Below are 6,704 nucleotides of genomic sequence, written 5' to 3'. Positions count from 1 at the left end.
ATTAGATTATGCACTTACAACATAATTGCATAAAGTAATGAAATTAAGAGTTCACAGATACAATGTAATATAATTACAAAGCAATTATCTAAATTGTAATTATAATCACTTATTTAATACCACAATATTATTACAATCACAATGTAATTTAAATTGGGTACTATATTTGTATACCCTCCACTCAAAAGGAGGTACTGATAAGCCTGGAAGTTATTATCAACAAAAAGCCTGTTCAGGACAGTTTAATGACAATTTCCACCGGGCGAAAAGTACATTCTTAAGCCCAGGCAAATCATGACAATAAAAATCATTTAGTCTCATGATTCACTATATTTCAAACCCTAAATTTGAATTCTGCACCAAATTATTTACCTATATTTTAATATACTTTATGAATTATTAGAAGCGATATGGCAAATATCATCTAAAAATAACTGTAAAATATTTGTATCCATTAATTGATTCAGATACACACTTTTATTATTTAAGTATATCAAAATAACAGTTTCATGTTCCTGAAATACAAAAGTTATGAAAAAAGTTAAAGTAATATTCTTAGAAGCATATGATATTAGTCACCAGCTGCAAAACAGTTAATTTTTTGCCCTAAATACAAGTTTATTACACAGTAGTCATACGTGTAACTTAATAACATGGTATATAAAAAATTAATGATAATAAGTTTATCAGAAATGAATTAATTCTGCAAATAAACTTTCTGCATTTGAAAATTTTCTACACCTGAGGGGAGGGAGAGATCTAGTAAAATTAGATTTATTATAACTTCAGTTGGACCAAATACCTTCTCTCTCTATATATATATGCATCACTAAAGAAATAAATAAAATTATCATGCTTAAAAAACAGATGTACCATACCAGTTTTTTTCCCCTTGTTACCCTTTACATTGAGAAATAACAAACAGTACAACGCTGAAAAATACTATCTTTGAAATTTTATTTAAATGAAGAAACACACACCATCTTTTTATTTAAGCATTACACTTCAAAAACAGATACACATACCAATTTATTTTCACTAGCCTTTATACTAATAACATGCCATATAAAAATGAAAAGAATTATCCTTGAAATTTAGATAAAATGAAGTAACACAATGAAAAATTTATGCACACGGACATCTTTTTTCTATTGCATGTTGTCTGACATGATCCACAAGTGCCTAAAAATGTACCCAAGGAAACACATTTCAATATTAACAAAAAATTGTTTACAGATTAAAATTCATTCATTTCATACCAGTATTATAAAGATCATGCATGAAACAAATCTGCTTTCCCATACTTTTAAGTAAAACTGAACTGAAATTTTATACTGGAAAATATGCTATATTTCTATATATTAGAAACAAGAAAATAATACCATAATAATATACTCATAGCCTAGCAGAAAGTAACATATATAACATCAAACACAGAAATTTATATACTCGTAGCCTAGGAAAAAGTAATACATATTACATAAAACACATAAATTATTTAATATAAAACATACATACCTTCTAAAATTATTTTACTTTTTGTTTCTTATTGGCCGATGTTGATGAATATGAAACGTTATGGGCTCTTTTGTTGATAAGATGCTGTGTAAGGCCTTTGCATCTAGTAATAAAAAATTATCAATAATTACTTTCTTAAGATTACAGCATTCTGGCATGGCCACATGCGTACATTTATCAATTATTCTTTCAACTAATTCTTTTGTGATGGCTGATTGTAAACGAAGGAGTACATCTTTACATTTTTGAAATTCTCGTTCAGCTTCCCTACATATTTGATACATTCCTGAAGAGATGACCTTCAGTCCACCTTTATTGCTATGTTTTGTAAGAATTGTGCGATGCTCGGGTATGTCAGGTTCCAGCATGTCCTCTGAAATGGTCATAGCTGTTTTACAATTTTCACATATGCTTTTTTTTTTCAACAACTTATTATATATGGCTCCTGCGATGTAATGTATATCATTTTCTTCCACAGCTGGGGGCAAGCGACGTTTCACTGCCACTGCAGAAGAGGTAGATGGCACTACAGAATTGGAGATAGGATGCAAGACCTCCTTTCTGATAGCAACCTCTAATTCAGAAGCATCAAAGAGGCTGTGGTCACTTTCAGAACAATAATTTGGATTATTGATATCTGAAATGAACTGTGATAGGCACACTAATTTCAGTGCTCTCTTGGCTTGCAAAGCAGTAGGCTTTGCACCCAACTTTCGTCTAATCTGTGAAAAGGCATTTTCCAGCGCATCTTGTGTCAACCTGCCTGGTAAGAAAAATGTAAACCCCTCGGAAAATAATTCTTTTGAGAGTTTCACAACACTCAATGTGCTCATAATAATGCCAGTTTGAAATGGCTTCCATGCTTTTCCAAACTGAACAGTTTCAGTCACATGAATGAATTTCAATAAAATATTAAATTTCTCATCTTGATTTTTGATAGTGATGCCTTTTTTTGGATGCCTTGTAGTCATAATTGTAAACCATTCTGCTACAAGTCTCAGCCACCATGCAGAAGTTAATGCTTCTTTTGCAACTTGGTGTAAAATACCTGCTTTTTCAATAGCAGCAGCTGTTTTTACAGAAAACAATTGCACAGCAGATGCCCCATTCATCGAGGAAAAGTGTGTTGGGAAGAGATGAACTCTGTTCAAGTGATGTAGAGATCTCAGGGCAGCATCTGCTTCTATCTCACTTGACCAGAGTCGTTTCACATACACTGAAGATACTATCCTCGATGGCAAGGCATGCTGGTGGCGAAATTCCTCTGGTAATATTATAATACTTGAAAGAAATGTATTTCTCATATTTTTAATGAGATGTGGTACATCTGCAATACTGTGAATGAAAACATCAGGTCCTCCAATGTTGTAATTTGTCTTCCTATCTCTCCTAGAGACAGACACATCCAATGACGACCACATTGCTCTGTTATTGCTTCCCATATCTGAAACAGAGGCTCTTACAGTTAAACCTATTTCTGTAGCTGCTACTACAGTTCTATGAATTAGATCTTTCATGTCAGAACCTGATGTTGAAGGCCCTGTTAATTCATTGGCAACAATCTGTTTCCATGATGTTTTAAGGCCTCTAAGCATTACAATAGTGTAATGCTTAGCTTCCTAACGTAACATTTCCAATGAATGACTTAGACGATGTATCAAAATCTTGATATGAAGCTATTTCCATTTCGTCAACTAAAAGGCAGCAGTTCCTATCAAGAGCATCCAATGAATGAACTTTTGTCTTGAGGAAAAAAAACAAATTTTCTAAAATGCCGAAATTAATTTTTATGTCCCTAATCCTCCTGTTCAAGGTACTGTACGATGGTGCTGGATATCCAGTACTTCTGAGGTAATTATATCCATGTTTGCCCAAAGCAAATCGCATCTTCAGTCCTTTTATAATGGACTTTTCTGACCAGTTCCTTTTTGACTGCACAGCAAGGGTTCCTACTTGCTCATCGGACAAAAATGATGTCAATTTTGCATCTTTTTCTTGAAGCTGTTGCTCAAGGAATTCTATTTTTTTTAACAACTCTTCATTTGAAGCAGGTAGAGTTTCCTAAATTCAAAAAGAAATAGTAAACATGTTATGCTGTGATTATTTTTTTAAACAATGGTTGACTGAATTAATATATTTGTAATAACAATGATTTTTTCAACAATTTTTTTGGAGAATATTAAATAATTTACCACTTCAGTATTTGGCTTAGGACATCTTACTTCTCTTATCCTCTTGTCAGTTACAGATGGTGGTGGATTTGGAATGCTAAAGAGTGTTGGTACTGCAGTTTTTCTTAGTTTTTAACTATCTTTGCATAGTGACTCAAATTGAAATTCCTCAAAATGATCCTGTAAATACATAAAGTAATAAAAAAAGTATACAAAATAAATAAAAGTACAAAAAACAAACCACACGAAAGAAATGTGAGAAAAGTGTTTCACACAGTGAGGTTGTGCCAAAGGCAGCAAGCATGAACTGTAAGTAAGTATAGGCAATAAATAAATATGCAGGTAATTAAATTAGGCCCAGTATTATAAAAAACTGAAACAATAAACAAACCATGTCTAACATATCAGCAGCAGCATCTTGTAAGCTTGGGCAGAATTTAATTATCCAATATTTATTTTTTGCCTATAATTTAAAGTGTTCTTTAGAACATTATCCAAAAATTAAATGAAGTAGTGTTTTGCTATAAAATTAAAAACAACTAAAATAAAACTTTATATTTCTTGCTATAGTGCTCTTACAATAGATAAGAAAATATGAGTTCACTTCACCCAACTTTTAAGATACTAGGCCGCTAAATACATTTATAATTAGAGCAGACTATGATTCTTGTTATAATTGTAGTAATGTTTATTGCTTTAATTGAAATATTTAATTTTTAATTCTCTAATCATTCAAAACATAGGCCTAATTTCGAAGCACAGTGCCAACATGCATTTTAAAAAGCATCAAGGCCAGTTTAAACGACAATTTTTTAAATTACATCCCCACAGACATATCCAATTAAAGTTATTAAAAACTCTAGAACGTAGTTCAGTAGCTTTCTGAATTTGTAGGCAATTTCTTATTTAGAGATGACAACACAAAATAACGCTTCAGAAAATATTATTTATCATGTATAAAAATCTGCTTTGTAACACATATCAGTAATAACTGTTTATCAATGTCATGAGGATTTAATTTGACGAGATCACATTCTTTAGAAGTATCAAATTCATGAAAGGATTTTGGCTTGGCCTTTGAAATTCATCATTATAGGCAGATTTATTTGATTGTTATGCAAGCATTAAACACTACACATGCATTAAAAACACTACAATTATTTTTGAAAAATACACATGCAGTTTCACAAGTTTTCTGTGCTTATTTGAATGTTCTGCATTCATTTCTAAATCTTTACTCCATTGCCAAATTGTATAATACTGTGATTATAAATATATGGTACTTGCAATTATTGAAGTCAGATTATATATATTTTGTCTCATACTATTCAATTTATTCTATTGACTTCAGATGTCAATGTCGAAATTCTGGAAGTTATTTTAACCAAGAAACATTAGTGGGCACCGTGCATAAAAAACTCATCTAACTTTTTAACAATAGTGATTATAAAATAAAGAAAAAAATTATATATCATTCCAACGATATTGCAACTATAGTATAATGTTACATATATCTTTAGCAAACATTCAGATTTTATCTTGACTTTCCAAATTATGATTTGTTTTTTAATAAATTTCAATATGCTAATGATTTTCATGTTACATTAGTATAATTTCCACAATTAGCAGAGGAAAACAAAATTTGCGCTTTATATTAGAAGAGAAATTTCTTTTCCACATTCAAAACATCCACATTGGCGATGTTTGGCGACGGGTACATTAACCCTAGACTAATTTAATTATAGCTATTATTACAGAAATTAGCAGATACTTAGGTTATTGTACACAAGAATTTCACTTTACTTACACATTATAAACATCAGAGAAGATATAAACTCTAAATCAAGGCGTAATTAACATTATACTTACTAAGCAAATTTCAGCGCTTGGACCAGGTTTCCAATTGTCTCTTCGGCAATTATTTACCCATATTTTTCTTCTTTCTTCATTTTTAGGAAATTTTACCAATGTATGACCTTTCCGTGAATGATTTGAACAATTAATAGCTGCACATCCGCCCATTTTACACAAAAAAAACACAAAAAATTGTTGCACCGTAACTACACAGCCGCCATTTAATCTCCCACTTGGGATAGCGAATGCCTGATGATTCAGCCTGGTATATAGGAGCCTTAGCTGAGGCGAATAGCATCGGCCCTCAGCCTTCTAGGACAGGGGCCGTACCTTGGTGTTAATGTTAATGTGGGGAGCACTGAAAATAAATGTAGAAGGAAAGAAGAAAATTCGAAAATTAGGGAGAAAAGTAAGCAAAAATTTGAAGGGGAATTTGGCTGTCAGAAATACCAAGCTGTTTCGAAATGTTGGGTGCTTTTGAATATACTTTCAGGAATATTTCAAGGAATGTGGGTGTTCAAAGAGAAAACACTTGGACTTGTATACCAGCAAATACCACAATTGAGCTTGTGCTAACGGAAAAGACAAAAACGATATCATTGCAGATTAAAGTGAAAAGCAACTGGTTTTCAACTATATGTTTGTATAAATTTAAATTACGTTATAGAACATCATATCATCATGAACAGAGAATTCCATGATTTCTTAGTCGAATTATTTGAATATTCAGAAATTTATCCAGTGATGTATGTGGATGTCAGCTAAAAACGTTTTCCCTCCTAATGAAACCAGTCTTATAAATTTAAATTACGTTATAGACCATCATATCATCATAAACGAAGAATTAAATGATTTCTTAAACGAATTATTTGAATATTCAAAAATTTATCCAGTGATGTATCCTCATGTCACCTAAAAACGTTTCCCTCCTGATGAAACCAGTCTTTCCTTTTATCTCATGCCTTCAAAATGCTTAGCCTCTAAAGACTGATAAGGGCTCTGACCAAATACTGATGAAATGGATTGAATTGGATTATTAAGTTACGGCAAAGCAGGGCTATCTGCCTAAAAGGAGGGATGCCTTCGTGAAGAACTTTCTAAGAGAAATCAGCTGATATACACGTTGCCCATGCAACAAGCCCGTTCGCGGATTGAACCCCG

General features: G+C 32.0%; 1 long non-coding RNA gene across 1 annotated transcript; it reads right to left on the bottom strand.

The window, feature by feature from the left end:
• Window positions 1-252: 252 nt before the first annotated feature.
• On the bottom strand, window positions 253-1,633 carry LOC118182249 (uncharacterized). The gene is made up of 2 exons (XR_015040316.1): window positions 1,519-1,633; window positions 253-1,182 (listed from the first exon to the last, which is right to left on the bottom strand). It is a non-coding gene; the product is annotated as an uncharacterized LOC118182249 (long non-coding RNA).
• Between the last annotated feature and the right edge of the window lie 5,071 nt (window positions 1,634-6,704).

Source organism: Stegodyphus dumicola, chromosome 3, assembly GCF_044657685.1.
Source record: "Stegodyphus dumicola isolate Sdum_Otavi_A_Nest chromosome 3, ASM4465768v1".
Taxonomy (NCBI): domain Eukaryota; kingdom Metazoa; phylum Arthropoda; class Arachnida; order Araneae; family Eresidae; genus Stegodyphus; species Stegodyphus dumicola.
Note: the sequence above shows the minus strand (reverse complement) of the source record. Positions and strands in the feature narration are given on the sequence as shown.